Below are 16,899 nucleotides of genomic sequence, written 5' to 3' on the forward strand. Positions count from 1 at the left end.
CAATACTGATAATAAATCCCTTATAAACAAAATACTAAGTTGTACACTCAGTTGTTTTGCCATTTGCTTCAAACGCGTGACAGACATATATTTTGGGCAAGTTTTTTGAGACTGACTTTGAGCTGGATATTTTTGTTAGACCTGGCAACCCTGATAATGGCGTGGACCAAAACTCTTCAGCTATTACCACGTTTTACTGTGAACCATGTAGAAAAATGGACTGAAGAGGGAAGCCGAATATTAAGAGCAGTTTTGTGAAAAGGATACAATAACTGGATAGAGGGGTACATTACTAATATTGAAGGTAAGTTAAGATTTTAGCCACTTTTAGCTAACCTAACTAAAGCTATCTGGCATTTCCAAACGATAAAAACTATTCGCAGCATAAATGGCTTTTAAACATTATATTTGTGATACATTGTTGTTATATAACCTAAATGATAGGATAACGTACAATATGTTTGTAACTGTAATTGCTTTCCATTTTAATTAACTGTAGGCTGTTAGGTGTAAGTTAGTATTGACAGCTAATGTTCCAGTTATTTTAGTCAGGCCTAAATGAATGAGGCAGGCTGTGTAGTGAGGGCCAGGTCGTTTCGGTCATTTAGAAAAAATGAAAGCCCTTATAGTTTACAGGTTGTAAGTTAGAAAACTATGCTTATATCCGTGTAAATGGTCGATTTCATTCTGTTCATTTATCACTTAACACATCATGGATGGAGATTACACATCTAGGTAACGTTATATTTTACTAGATCTGCAAAATCATTAATTGCCAGAAGTATTAGCCTAGTTGAGAGGAGAATACTTTCATGGTGATTTAATAAAGATATATTTTTGTTTTGTATTCTGTCAAAACAGAGCATGTGAAGGATAGTTGTGTTATAACTAACTTCTAGAACTATATGGTCAGTGTAACGTATATCAGTTCAATTGTCTGACTTTTTCAGACTGGATCTGAACATAGCAAACTGAGTTTAAAACTTAATTATTATTATTATTATTATTATTTTTATTTTTTATTTTTTGTCAATTTACTTTGGTGAAGAAGAAATTGATCTGTTTTTCCAATCTTTAGTTTTTCATTTATGCCTTTCACTAACAGAATTTAAAAAAATAATCTTCTCTCAATTTTAAAATTCCGATTTTTAAACCTTTGCATCTGTAACAAAATCTGATGGTATAATGCAACTTACTTTTGTTACAAAATGGAAAAAAATGTATATATTTTTTCTTGAAATTCTATTTGTGAGGTGCAGAAATAAAAATATATATTTAAAACCACACCAAATGGTAAGAATAATAAAAAAAATGTCTTACCCTCAATTTTCTATTTTCAAATTTAGCCTTAAATTGTTAGACAATTGAATTGATAAACGTTACACTGACCCTATGTAAATATATCCTTCTTGAATCCTTAGTTCTTTAAACATTACTCTAAAATTTAAATATGTATCACTTTCTTGCCTTTGATAAGAATTACAGCCTGGCACACAACAACATGCCTTATCAGCATCGCCGACTAAACTCGCTGTTCTGCTTCTGCAGCTCCGCACAACACTTTCTGAATTCTTCCCACCACATCCTCGTTTTCGTGCAGGAAGTTTTCAAAATGGTAACCTAAAATGGAGAGTATATATTAAGTTATTGTGGAACTGCTCTGTTGTATACGACAATGTTTTAAGTCTTAAAGTCTTAATATTAAAAGACAAAAGTCGGAATGTTATGAGAATAAAGATGTAATATTATGACTTTAATATTCCAACTTTAATATGACTTTATTTTCATAATTAAATTTTTTTTTGAGGGGCCCTAAAATGTCGTAGTTTTACCAGGCCGAGAACCACACAGCAGGCTCAGAACTAAGTAGAGGCTAATGGTATTGCTAACATGCTCACAATATAGAAACCTAAATCAAGCCACATTCACTTCACTATAAAACTGTTATTTCACATAAGTTATCCAGAGTGTGTACAACCAGACACTCAAGCTCCAATACAAACTCTAGGCTGAACTCAAGGTAAGACAGGCCATCAGTAGGACTCAAGAATCTTTGTTTTCTGCCATTTTTGCCCAGTGTTTTTGTTTTTTCCGATGCTGTTTTTCTTTTTAAAATGTGCACAATATATTTTGGATCACTAGGGGGATGAAGGGTACATCAGCTTCGTCCTTTAAAGCATTTTTTTATGTACATAAATTGTCCTTCTCTCTGGAACAGTTTTCCTGATGTAACGGCCAAAAAAATGAAACCCACCTATGACGCAGCCTTGACTTTGCCATACAGATACAGACGAAGTGATTGCAGTGTTTCAAAGGATGAAAGCTGAAGGGTCAGGTAAGTCAGTGGGTCTGAATTATAAGATTTTAAACACAATAACAAGTAATTTACAAACTTACTTAACAAAATAAATAAGTTCAGAATGTTATATACATCAGATGGTTAACTAATATGTACAATGTCACACTGTTAGGAAGCTTGTTGGAAGATTTACAGACAGGAATTAACCCTAGTCAATGGAAAACAAGTATCTCCAAAACAGCAAGAGATATAAATACTTCTTAACTTTGAATTAAAGTAGACTTAAGAAGAGTTTATTTCAGGTAATATTGGGGGATTTCTATTGGTCCATTCATCTAAAATGTAGTAAACTGGAAATTGACAGAAATGGACATACTTGTTTTTCACATTTTCTTTTCAATTAAAATCCCCTATTCAAAATAATGGAAATACCAGGAATAGGTTTAATCCCAATTTGGGAAACCAACCCTAAATCACAATATCTTACACTACACACTACAGAGGCACTGCAGGTGAGCGAGTGTTATTTTGGTCTGAGTGTCCCTTCAGGTCATTCATTTTCTTCATTCAGGCAAAGCAAAAATTCTCTAAATGGTGCTTTAATTATCATACGTTTCGATAATAAAGCCAACACACAATGTGTCGTCATTGTAATGCCTGCCATGAATTTAACATGCTAATGTATACGATTCTCTCACCTTCACTCTAGTAAAACTTACACCACCTCTGTCACACCCAGGCTTTTGCTATGAGCATCTGCATATTAACAGTCTGCAGGTGTTAATTCATCCCCTGCAGTGGGGATGTCTGCTAGACATAGACGTTACATTTGAAGAGGGGTAGGGGTGGGGTCTACTTCTTGTATGTGTACTACCTCTCTGAGTTGTTCAAGTAAAATCTCAACAGTCATACAGCTCTTTTTTGTGGACAGAGTGGAACATAATCAAATATTATGTGTTATGTGTAACAATGAATTACATTTGTGTGAGATATGTTTAACCATTTCCTTATATTCCTATATGTTTTGACAGCAATCTGATAAGTTGTCTTCCCTCTGGGCATGTCACTGTATCATGAAATCTCCTCCTTTTCATTATTGAGTTGTGTGTACAAGTCACACGATTCACTCCTGCTTTATTTTTATTATTTTAGTGGCATGATTTTGAATCATGCTGTATAAAAATTATAAAGCGATATTTAATATTTAGTATATGTATGTAAATCTGTTAAATCTTTACTACTTTTCCTCACCTTATCTAGAAACAAACTATATATGTCATGTAAACAAATATATTTTAGTTTTATTGTGAGAATATTTTACAGACAAGGTAATAAGAATGTTCAGCAGTTTTATAACTGGAATAAAAGTTTCCTGAATGGTATGAATTGATGCCCAAACTGATTATTCTAATTATTCTAATGTATTAAGCAAACTTAACTGTCAGCAGCTTAAACTAAGCTACAGAAAATAAAAATCAATAGCATGAGGAATTTTACCCCATTAAATAAGAAAGAAACTTGATTGCTGATGGCTGCCTCAAGCCACAGTCTCCAAAAAGTATCAACACATACTGACTGACTTTTAAAGTGGCCCAAATTGCCAAATCTAGTGTTTATTTTAGTCTGTTCACACTCATTTTTTTATGTGACCAATATTAGATATTTGCCTGAGCTGTATACGCAAATGATGCACTTGAAAACAGCAGAGTCTCACAATCTGAATGTTTAGAGTCACATTACCACAAATTAGATAAGTTACGAATTTCAGTGCCACATATTGAATTGGCCCAGTTCGGAATTTAAAATTTCAGATTCAATTTGTTATTTGTCATTCACTCTGCCACACAACTGTCAGTGTCACATGTGAAGAAAGGGAACAGATTTGATCCACATTTACCTGCTGTGTAAACATGGCCACTGATTTTTTTCAATGTTGAAGCACAGCCAGACCATTTATGCAGCCATTACAAGTTTTGGCTTTTTCGGGGGACTTTTTGCCTTTAGTCTCTTCTCCAGTAAGTGGGATGCCTGCTAAGTGGGGTTCACTTTAGGTGACTGAATATGCAGGTCCAGAATATTCTGCTTTATAGCCCTAAAAAACAGCACAGTTACTTTAGTAGTGTGTTTCGGGTCAGCTCACATCCTGCTGCAAGGTGAAACTCTGAATTCTGAGTCTGAGCAAGGAAGAAGCTTTTCTGACTGCTAAAGTTCATCCTGTTGCTGCTGTTTGAGCTTTACATAATCAGTATAAAGAGGAGAGGCAGTTCCAGTGGCAGCTATACATACTCACGCCGCCATGTTTAATAGATAACATACAATGCTTTGAATTATGCAGCAGTTTTTTTTCAGTGTAGTTGTTTCTCTACATCACCTCACCGTATATCTTGCTCAGTCCTGTTCATTTATTCACAGTTTTTCATTATAAAAAATATTATTTGATCACCCATTATTTTCACTACAGTCTTTTGGCATCTGCCATGTTAATGTGTAATCAGTGAGCTCTCCAGTGTGTTCTTCTTTACAGTGTAATAAAGTATAAACTTCTATTTGTGAACCAGACACAACTAAGGAGACAATGTTATAAAACGTAAAAAAACATTTTTGGTATTTGGCCCTCAACCAATGTTTCATTTTTTAGATTTAGTCCAAAACTTTCCTTTTGGTGCATTCCTAGTAATTTCTTATAATTGTACATACAGTGGCTTGCAAAAATTTTTATACACCTTAAACGTTTTCACATTTTTTCACCAACCACAAACTTAAATGTATTTCATTAAGATTTTAAGTGATAAACCAACACAAAGTAGCACATCATGGTAAAGTGGAATAAAAATAATACATTGTTTTCCAAATTTTTATAAAATAAAAATCTGAAAAGTGTGATGTGCAAAAGTATTTAGCCCCCATTACTCTGAACCCCCTAAATAAAATCCAGTGCAGTCAATTCCCTTTTAAAGTCACTGAATTAGTTTATAATATGCAGCTGTGTGTGATTTAGTCTCAGTATAAATACAGCTGTTCTGTATCGACCTCAGTGGTTTGTTAAAGAACACTAGTGAACAAACAGCATAATGAAGACCAAGGAACTCACCAGACAGGCCAGAGATAATGTTGTGGAGAAGTTTAAAGCAGGGTTAGGTTCTAAAAACATATCCCAAGCTTTGAGCATCCCAAGAAACACTGTTCAATCTATCATCCAAAAATAAATCTACAACTGCAAACCTACCAAGATGTGGCCATTCACAACGCTGATACTTGCAGCTGTAATTGCAGTAAAAGGTGGCTCTACGAATTATTGATATAAGGGGGCTGAATACGTTTGCAGATTTTATTTTACTTTTCAGATTTTTATTTTGTAAAAATGTTAACAATATATCATTTTCGTTCCACAAGGTGACAAAATGTGAAAAAGTTCAAGGGGTATTAATACTTTTGCAAGCCACTGTAAAGCCACATTGTTTCTACTCATCTTTAATTCTACCACTATGTATCAAAGTCAGTTTTATTTCAAATACAACAACAAATATCAGTACCAAAGCATATAATGCACAAATCTAAGTAAAATGAAACAGGATAGTGTTACAAACAATATTAATTAATACATCACTGTTTTACAGGTTTGTCCTTTAGGGGATTTATTCAATCACATTACTTCAGGTGTATAAATTTAGCACCTAGCCATTTAGTCTGCCTTTACAATGAAAGAATGGGTGGAGCTAAAGAGACCACTGAACTCCGGTGGGATACTGTAATAGGATGGCATCTCTGCAGCAACAAGTCAGCTGATGAAATATCTTCCTGAGTAGCATAGTGCAGAAAAGTCTCTATTTCCAACCTGCTGTTAGAGCTGTAAAGGTGGACCGACTCCATATCAAAGCCTGTGTATTTAGAATGGGATGTCATGACATGGCCTGTAAGCATATGTGCAGGTTCCCAATAAATCTGTCCATATATGTACCTGCCAGTGTGGGATTATACATCATATATTGCTTTTTTTATCTTGTTTGTTTTGAGCTCAGTTGTGGGGAAGAGGTTAGAGGTTAGCTCTGATAAAGGTTTTACTAGCTACTGTTTCTTGTAGTATCTTCTACGCTGTCATCATGTGGCATTCCTTAAATACAACTCTGTCTGAGCTTGTAGCCAATCAGGATGATCAGAGGAAAGCACACTCCTGTGTGATGGCAGCAGTCCCTGTGGTATCGCTTTACAGCTTGTTGACAGCTGGCTCTATTCCAACAGCTCTGTCGGTTTCTTATCAACACCCTTAAGTGACAGACTGACACAAGCTCCTCTGATCCTAACCGTGCAGGCCTGATTTCCACCACAGCGCTCATCAGTCAGTCTAAACTAACTCCAGGAAATAGCAGAGTGCAGTATTAAACACATCAGTGGCTGAATCACTTGTTTCGTCTTGATGTTTGTTGTTACACCAGCAGATATTTGATTCCCAGTCTGGATCAAAGGAGGATGGATTCCCCATTTGAGTCTGTTGCAGATACTTAAAATACCATAAAACTGCTATTGCATTACCTGGAAAACCTTAATATGAACCTGAAAGATCAACCACCCATCCAACCACAAGGAGACACCTTAGCACTTTAGCACCTGAAATAATTTAACCTTTATGCAACACTTTAGCAACCACCTAAAATACCCCAGTAACTGTCCAAGCAATAATCAGGGATTCCAGAGCAAACACCAAGGAACGAATTGGCAATGCCGTAGCCCTCAACCACCTGGGACACCTTAGCAAATAGAGCTGCATGATATTGGAAAAAGTGCCATTACAATGTATTTTTTGTAATATACAGCTCTGTAAAAATATGAGACCACTTAAAACACTAAAAAATTAAGACTTCCTTTTATTTTACCAAATTGAAAACAATATAGTCAAGAGAACAATGAATGATCACAATCAATCAAACCAAGCTAAACTGCTTGAATTTTTGTTTTCCAAAAGCAGGGTGTAAGACTGGTGGAGGAGAACATTCTATTAGTTTTAATAGGTATATTGATTTATTTTCTGGTTTATTTGAAAGGGAGGTTTTAAAGCTGTGAACAGTTGATGTAAGGACCTCTTAGCTAAATAAATGTGAAACCAAAAAATGTAAAAACAAATTTTCATTTTATTGTTTGAAAACAGTTGGTTGATAGCTAAACAAGTAAATAATAAATGTTTGTTTTTAAAATTATACAGAAATGTCAGATCTCTCTGTAAGTTGTAAATGTGTATTTCGGCATTGACAGATGTATATATACATATGTAATATCAGCATCAGCTCAGAATTCCCATATAGGTGCCTCCCTAAATGTGATCTTAAACTGTATCACTAGTTTTCAGCTGAACTCAAGAATCAAACATGTAATGGTCTCAGTAATTCACTCTGAAATTATATAAAATTATATGATACATTGTAAATTACAGTTTGCAAATCACACAAGCACCCTAAAAAAACACCAGACATTTTAATAGCAAGTGCACAAAACACTCTAGAGATTAGAGTAGATACCAGATCAACTACACTGTGAAAACAGTTTCAACCTAGTAGCAATAGTCTAGCAAATTTCTGAGAGTAGGAGATATTGTGCATAAATGGGGGGAAATTCCATTTATTCTTCTTCATTTTATTAGTATTATTATTATTACACCTAAATATGAATAAGACTGACATTCTCTGTAAATATTTAGACTACAGAAGACAGAAGCAGCAGCATCAGTAAAATTCCTAATTGTAAGGCCCTCCTGGTGCCACTTGGAGGAGCTCTTCCATCAGTCATGAGCGGCTGTGCAGGAACGCAGAGCATCTCTGCCTCTGTGTTGAAACACAGAAGAGCTTCGATTCACTTCTTATAGAGGATGTTCATAAGTAAGTCATCTGGCACTGAGAGCACTGTGCTGTGTATTAACGATTATTAGGCGTGTCCGTCTTGCAGTAAAGCAGATTTGCCTTTTGTCTGTGTTCCATTACCCGGAACTGTATAATAACGGAGCAGGTAACATTGCTTTAACAATATTAGAACAGTTCCCATAATGGGGAACATGAATATAAATATAAGCACAGTGCATTTGCAGATGGTAAATTTTGTTTGGTCTGGAAAACTAGGTCAGAGCCTCTTCAGTCAGAGTGTGTTTATGAATCATTTCCAAGTCCAAACCCACCAACATGCAGTAAAACATGGTGGGATATTCAAGCTTTAGGGGAGACATTTGCATACCTTTCTGCACAGTATGCTGCTGTTCAGCATCTTATTCACCTGGCTGATGTCCTGCGCTGCTTATGCAAACAGTCTGACCACTGTGGAAAGCTGAAGCACATGAGCATGTAATACAATGTGACCAGGTGCACATCAGCATTTCATCACTGAGAGGTTGCAGGAAATGTGTTGGCTGCAGTGGCCAGTATACAGCAGCTTCTCTGTAGGATGAATCCCCTGCACTCACATACACACGCACACATATGTCACATAGCCTAAAGCTCATCCATGCAAGCCCTGCTCCGACCCCCACCTCATCTAAAGGGTAGGAGCCATCCAATCAGGAGGGTCGAGCTTGCGGAAGCCTTATATGGAGGCTATGCAGTGAGGGGCAGGATTGTTCAGCAGCTGATTGAGCACTGTTTGGCTTTTGTTGTGTGACACTACTGTGTCTCTAGTTATCCCAAGGGGAAACTTCCATTTCACCCACGCTCATATGTGCCTTTTATCTGCATTAAATATAGAAACACACGCGCAAACCCCAAACACTCTAACTGGGGCGTAATATGAGGCATTCACACACACTCACGCACAGCTGAGGAAATGCACAGTAACATTTAAGAAAACTAAGCAGTATGTTTAGTATTGACACAGCTAAGTGTAAACCCTATACATTTAAGTGTGCAGGTATATTATGCAATAAGGATATCCTTGACAATATGACAAAACACATTGTAAAAATATTTTTATTAATTTTAATTTAAATGAACTTAATACTGCAACATGTTCAATAAAGCTAGTTTTTAGCTAGTATAAATGTATCTGTTTCAATCAGTAAACCTTTGTCTTTTCTGAAAACAAAAAATACTTACCAAGACTATAAAAAATATGTCAGTGTTTGGAGGCTTACATAAAAAAATTTATAGATTTATAGATCACTGATTCAAAGTAACACAATCTAATTACGTTTAGAATAGTTTGGGATTACTTATCTTTTTAAAGCCACATATTCATAGTCAAAAGAAAAACTTTATGTATAAATTTATGCAAAACCATCCTATGTATCTACACCACACATCAATCCATCTCGTCCACATCAAAGTAATTCTTCTAGAAAGTCTCCTAATTGATGTAAAAAACCTTCAAGATCTCCAAAAAGACAATTTCAAAAAATTTACGAAAAATTGTAAATAGACAAAACAAAGTTTATAAAATTATTTTATATGAATAATAATGGTTTATTTATCAAAAGATAAGCTAAAACAAACACCTTAACCCATGAAAGCATGAATTCCATGTTCACCAAAATGATTCAATTGGTTTATACTGGTTTGGTGCTGCTCTGGTTTGCTGGCATATGCTGTTTCTTATAGTGGGCTGTGTACATGTCTGCTGGCTTTTTTAGACTTCTGAGAGCTAAAAAGCTGAGAGTATTTTAGGAAGGTTTCGTTAAATTAGTGAAAACATATATGATTTACTTTACAAGTCAGTTTTTGGGTATGCTTACGAGGATCACTATGGTCCCACTATGAAATGCAAAGTGGAATAGGAGAAGCTACTTAAGTGTAGAATAATATTAGAAAAAAAATGGTACATAACGATGCAAGAGCAGCAGCAACCGTGTCTGGAGAACTTGTTGTGAGTGTTTTTTGGCATAGCAATGCTTCATCACTTCCTGTTAGTACAATCCTAGTATTACCTGGGATTACTGTATAGTATTAGTATAGTGTAGTATGCAATTGGGATGCAGCCATATATTCCTGCTGCATCAGTCTCACACAAACACACACACATACAGACACACAGATGAGAAGTGATTATGCTGAGTTCAGTGTGCAGCTGTTCCTGGCAGAGTCCACTAACAAGCAGTGGGTTATTATGCAACTGCCCACAAGGATAAAGCATGATTCCTAACCTAGATGTTTGATTGGATGACCCTAAAAGCACAGTTATTGTGCTGACCTGGCTGTATCTCTTTGTCCACATTAATGGCGATGCTTCAGATACTCTCTGGATGTGAAAGCAGACAGGCACAGATAGGTAAAGCTAAACAGATGTTGTACTTTGTCTTCCCTACAGACTAAACCCCACATGGCTTTGGCCTTCTGTGCTCGGATGACTTTCATCTCTCTTTCCTGTTCGACTCGCACATCCTTTACCTCAGCTCGCCCTTTAAATTCAGCGGGGGATTAAAGTCCTGCATCGCATTATTAAATTCAACACAGTTTAGCTGTGTTCCTTCATCAGCAGCACAATTAAGCTCTGATAGAAAAATGAAAAGGCTTGCACTTGAACAGCCAGACAGCATCTCTTCTAGTGCAATATTAATACAGGGTCTACACCAGCTATACAAATTTGTAATTATCCATGCAATGGGTGTGATGAATTAAACATGAAGGGGCATTTTCTCCAGCTGGTGCGAGTGTGCTGTTCAAGATAGCTTCACAGAAAAGAGAGAGACCTAGACACTGCTAAAGGCACCCTAGATACTAGATTTACTGTATTGGAGTAGTCAAATAATAATAGTTTGGTACACATAAATTACATACTATGAAACTCCATTAAAAGACAGTTCATCATAACCAAGCAGGCTGATACAAAAAAAACTGTTTTGTAACAGCCTTGTTTTTCAGTGAACACCTTTCTGAAAAAGCTCAAGCTGAAGACCATCATACTGTATGTTGCATTTGATTATAGTCATGCTCCATTATGCTGTTTTATTATGCTGCTCATTAGGGCTGTACGATAAAACATATTTTTTATTGTTATTGCATTGTTAGTGTTTAAACACATTGAAGAGCTGCAATAATACCGTAAATAACGAGACTTTAAACTGCATCACCTGCATGCTGCAAGCAAGGGAGTTCCTTTTGCTGCAGACATTGCTTACGTGACACAATAAGGCTGGAGGCAGAGCGAGGTAGAGGTCCACAGTAAAAAAAAAAAAAAAAACACTATAAACTACTGCAGTCAAGTCAAGTGCCAAAAAACCTTTGAGGAGTTTAAAATTTTTATTATAGTTTATTTATTATGTTTCAAATTGATATTTGACATTGCTTCAACTTCCAAATTGAACTATATCTCACAATTTTCACTTCATTAGGTTTTACAGCATTTGAAGCCAAATATCATTTCTATTGAATGAACACTGTCCAAAATGACTTAATAAAAAACATCTTAAATTTCTTCTTCCTCTCAAGGCTTACTGTTCACTGTGCTTTCTATCTTCCTGAAAGTCCAAACTTTGAACTCAGCTTTATGGAGGATGAAAAAGAGCCCGATGTCCTGAAGCTTGCTTTCTCTGTCAAAGCTTATCCTCTAAAATATGCAAAAGCCCCAGCATCTGGAAAAAGCTCTCTGTTGTCATGTTATTTTTGAAAGTGGCCATGTGCACTGTGCGTTGGGCTGGAAAAAAAATCATGCATTAGGTGCGGGTGCTTGCTCTCACGGATCACCTTAACATGCCTGTGCTCTTCTGTGTTGTGTTATTGGTCATATGGCATGTGTTTTTATCACTGTCACTACAATTCCCAGCCAACACATTCTGGAGGGGAAAAAACTAAGACCCATTTTGGCATTGTTTTTAGACCTTAGGTTTTCGTTTAACAGACTTGCACGTAAATATTTTTGATAAAGAGATGACAAACACAGTGGAGATACAATAAATGGTCACTTCATTAACACCACTTTAGCATATAGGAGAACCTTGTAATGCTACAATTACTGTAGTCCATCTGTTTCTCTGCATACTTTATTACCTTTATTACACCCTGTTCTTTAAAAGATAGTGTGTCCACTCACTGTCCAATTGATGAGTCTAATGCTGAGAATGATGCACCACCCAAATAATTGCTGCTCTACGGTGGTCCTGTGGGGTCCTGACTATGGAAAAACAGGATAAACGGAGGATAATAAAGTATGGACAGAAACAGATTCAAGACTACAGTGTCCTCTATGGTCAGGGAAGCTGATAAAATAGACATTGAGTGTAAAAACACGGAGGTGGTGTTAATAAAGTGGGTGGTTGGTATACATGAAAGATACAGTACATTCAGTTCAAGTAAATAAAAAATCTTTCTTTTTATTCATTATCAGTGGATTGTGCTTTCCAGCACCTCAGTTACAATAGTCTGTAGGTTTCACAGTGTATTAATCAGTCATGGAGGCTGAAACCACATTCTTCTCAGAATGGTGGGCTGGTCCTCTCAGCGGGTGGGCTGTTATCTAGTGATTCCAGTATAAAAAAGCCTGAGAACACTGTAAATCTGTGTAAAATGGCTGCCTAACAGCATGCAGTGTAGGTCTCAAGTAGACCAGGTACATGTGAACCATATGGCCCTCTCTATGAGCTGAGACTGATCTATTTGGGTATGTAGGTCATGTTTGGTAGCCGGTTCTTTTTGAGGCTTTTCCTATAGAAAAAGATCCAGTCTGCGGGAACAGGGCTTTAACATTTAGCTCCAGGCCTCAGTTGTACTAATGCCATCACTGTAATGTCCCTATTAATCCATTTGATTCAGTGGAGAGACTAGAGAAACACTAAAGCCAGATGCTGCAAGGCTAATGAGTCACAAAGATAAGTCCCATCCCCCTACCACACACACACGCACACACACACAATGAGCAGATGAATCAGGTGGCTCCAAGTGAATCAGGTGTGGCACATCTTCCACTTAACTGCTTCTCCTCCAGCATTTAAACCTTGTCATTAATGGGCTGCTTTCCAAATGAGTCCTAAACATTAATACTGTAACATTAATAGTGCAGTTGGTTAGTGCACAGAATATTATTGTTGTAACCTGCTTTGTACTAACAGGAGGCCAACATATGTCACAAGTTCTTTGCCATTTTGTCTGTATTTGTTCCAGACATGAGCAGCTAGTCGTTTTTCCTTTCACATTGGACCGTGGGATAGTGTCCATCTTTACCATACTACTCTAAAACCTACTGGTCCTGATTAAATGCATGTTAAATCAACATTAAACTGTCAATATTAACTTTGTTGAATAAACATTTAAATCTGAACTTTTGCATTATTAATAATGAAACAACATTGAAATTTACAGAAAATTAACAGAAAAACATACAGAAAACAAGCACTACTTCAGTCATCTTTAAACCTTTTAAAATCCTATCAAAAACAGCCCTGGTTTATGTACAGCAAGAAAAATAGACAAAATAGGAATGGCTTATCATATGTGTTTTTAGTAACAATTATATTTTCATAAATATTTTTTTAACATGCTGCCCTAGAAAACAAAGAGGAGAGGTTAGGTGCAATGCTATGTTAGCTGTCTTTATCCAAAAAGCTTGGCAATGTGAAGAAGTCCAATACAAAAAATAGCTAGCTAATTACATACTAACATGCCTTACAACTAAATGTTAGCTAGCCCCCATGCAAATACTGAAGATGAAACTAATTAGCTAGTGCTTGGTAATTAAAATTTATAAACACTGCCAAGCTTTTTACTATATCCATGTAAAACTAGTTTATTTGACCCTTCATAATAATGAATATTCAGTTAGACTTTACATATTCCACGTAGCAACTTGGACAAAATTTTAGCACTAGTTACAAAATGCTTTTTCTCTTTACCTGAGAGACTGAGAAAAAACCCTTTTTATCTTTCAATGGAAGTCCAGAATCTTTTCATACAGTGTAAGAGATAGTTTGTGTTTATGCAGTAAACTAAAAATACTTGTTTTTCAAAGGACAGTGTCAATAAATGGTCTGTAAGGCCTGTACTTAGTTTTTCAGTTTAGAAAGAGATGCTAAAATAATATTTTGTAATATCAGTATTATTATCTGTGGGAGGCACCTTTCACCTAAAAGCATTGTAAGTATAGACACAGAGTCTGAGTCATCCAAAACCTTTAAAGGAATGTTTATTTAATGCCAGAATTTCAACATTAACCAAAAAACTACTTTTATTCAATTTGATTTGCTGTCAGACTATTGATCAATATTAATTATTTATCTGATCAATAATCAATGATGTATTCTAATCACCTTGCTATCTGGGAACTGAGTATACTTGACTTAGACACTTTTAGCTATATGCACACTTCATACTCAAAAACTAGTTAGCATAAAAATTAGCACACAATTAGGACGCACCCATAATCCTCCTATTAGAGCTCTTCTTGGACCCCCATCTAAAATTGAAGCCCAGCTAAATTAATGCAAGTCTTGCAAGACTGGTGGTTAGTCATCATGTGATTACACTTAAATCTAGGAGACCCTGTTAATGGGTAATGTGATGAAAAATGCAATTACAGTCCCTGGAGACTCCAGAGCTAGATAAAAGAGGAGCGAGCAGAGACAAAGGGATTAGGCTCTGAATCTTTTATTCCAGTCGGAATTTATACACACACACACACACACACAGCTCAGCCTGAATATCTGCAGATCTTTGTTACATTTTGTAAAACCTTTAAAGTACTGACATCTGACAGCATAACTTGGAGATAAATTAACTGTATTTGGGTGATTTTTAATGTCTCAATTTTAATAACTTGCTATTCATAATTAAAATTGGTCGCTACAATATATGGACAAAAGTGTTGGGACATTAATTCTTTACTTGTTTCTTCTGTAAAGAAATTGAGTATATTAAACAGGATTTTTATATTTTTTCCTGTTTATGTTAGAGTTACTGTATCTACTGTCTATGGAAGGCGTTTTCCTTGATTTTGGTGCACTCCTGTGAGGATTTTGCATTGGTGAGGTCAGAATGGTGGATGATCACCACTTTAACCTTATTACCATTATTCCAGGGAATCTACTTCTCCACAGCGCAGTGCTGGGGGAATTATACCCCTGTAGCACATGCTTGGCATTAGGCATGGTAGGCATACTTCACAACAGGAACTGGACTAGCTGCTAGTGTGCGTGCATTTGCTTATCTGTGTCAGCAATGGGACCAACTTAAAGTAAGTGAATGCATTTATTAGAACATTTGGACAAATAGATTATATATGGTAGAATATTCTTCGTGAACATTATTAATTTGCACTCACTGCACTCTATTCCATAATGCATCCCATTGTGTATTATCTGCCATCACCACATTCTGACTGTGCTCCAGTGACTTCCATTCATGCACTGTTGGCTCGACACAAGACCAGTGTACAGGCCAAGAAGATGAATCAGTTCTGTATCACATATTAAAGTGTTTCAGCTCACTTTCACATGAGTACCCTTCTATCTCCTAGGAACTGAGTGGAAGAAGAAGAGTTACTCAAGCCAAATGATTCCCAAGACACCCATGATAAAACAGCACTAACAGCAGAAATGGCTGGAGTTCTAGAAATCTACTGACATAAATTTATCTGACATTTTCTATTTTGCACAAAGAGCATATTTTGCTTGAGTGGTTCATTACAATTTTCTGAACAAAACCTCATATCTGACAAATACAAGCTTAAAAGGAAATGGAACAAATGTTTTAAACAATATTGTGTATCAACTTACAATCATGCTTGTTAGTGTGTATGTGTTTGCACATCTATGTCAGCAATGGGACCAACTTAAAGTAAGTGAATGGTTTATGTACCTGTCTTGCCTCTCAAGCTGTACTGAACTGTGCCTCAAGCAACATAAATCTCAGTTCACCCCCTGCCCTGCATCACACAGGCGTGGTCCATTATAGCAAAGTTGTGAGATATTATCTTTTGTGTGAGACTGAACATTGGCCAGGGTGCTCATGACAAAGCGATAGTTGGTATCATTTGTTATTTATTTAAAAATATAGCCGGTTTAACATAAATGAATGAACATAAAGCTACACAAATGTCAAAAATATGCCTTCAGGGAATGAAACAAAACAACATAATTTGATATTTATTCATTTTGTACAATTTGACTGGTTGCAAGGATTTTATAAGTCAGTATAAGACTGGAAAATGACAACCCTGATATTTTTTGTGTGGCGCTGCAGTAATAAGGTTAGCTGCTTCAGCATGGTGGGCTCACACTTGACCTTAAACACACTCAGCTCAATTAGTCATATTTAGTGAGGTGAATGCACTTTACATGATTAGCCAGGCATGCTGAAGCCAAATCTGCACTGTATAGGCATAGCCTGAATGCCAAGTTATAATTAATTCAGTGGCCTATGATTCACATCTATTCTAGCAACAGAGCAAAAGGACAATTCAGCTCAAAATGGATTCTTCTGTAATCACAGGCTGTTTCTCAGTGTAAATTATCAAACAACGCACAGTACATCGGCTATTAGCACAGACACAAATGCCTGAACAAGATCAGAGTGGGCTATAAAATTATGTTCTTGCTGGAGCTTTGGAGCTTATTGGATTTTAATAAGGCCCACTTTATATGAAGAGTAAACACATTCTTCATACATTAAAGGTACTTAGATAACCAGTGACCTCCCCACCCACCT

The 16,899-nt window shown here is 36.2% G+C and overlaps 1 long non-coding RNA gene across 1 annotated transcript in view; it reads left to right on the plus strand.

The window, feature by feature from the left end:
* LOC125799248 (uncharacterized) overlaps window positions 1-16,899 on the plus strand; it is a 26,910-nt gene continuing 10,011 nt past the window's right edge. Inside the window, exons 1-2 of the long non-coding RNA XR_007438082.1 lie at window positions 1-304; window positions 2,219-2,335. This is a non-coding gene — a long non-coding RNA (uncharacterized LOC125799248). The remainder of the gene's footprint in view (window positions 305-2,218; window positions 2,336-16,899) is intronic.

This window comes from Astyanax mexicanus, chromosome 3, assembly GCF_023375975.1.
Source record: "Astyanax mexicanus isolate ESR-SI-001 chromosome 3, AstMex3_surface, whole genome shotgun sequence".
In the NCBI taxonomy this organism is placed as follows: Eukaryota; Metazoa; Chordata; class Actinopteri; order Characiformes; family Acestrorhamphidae; genus Astyanax; species Astyanax mexicanus.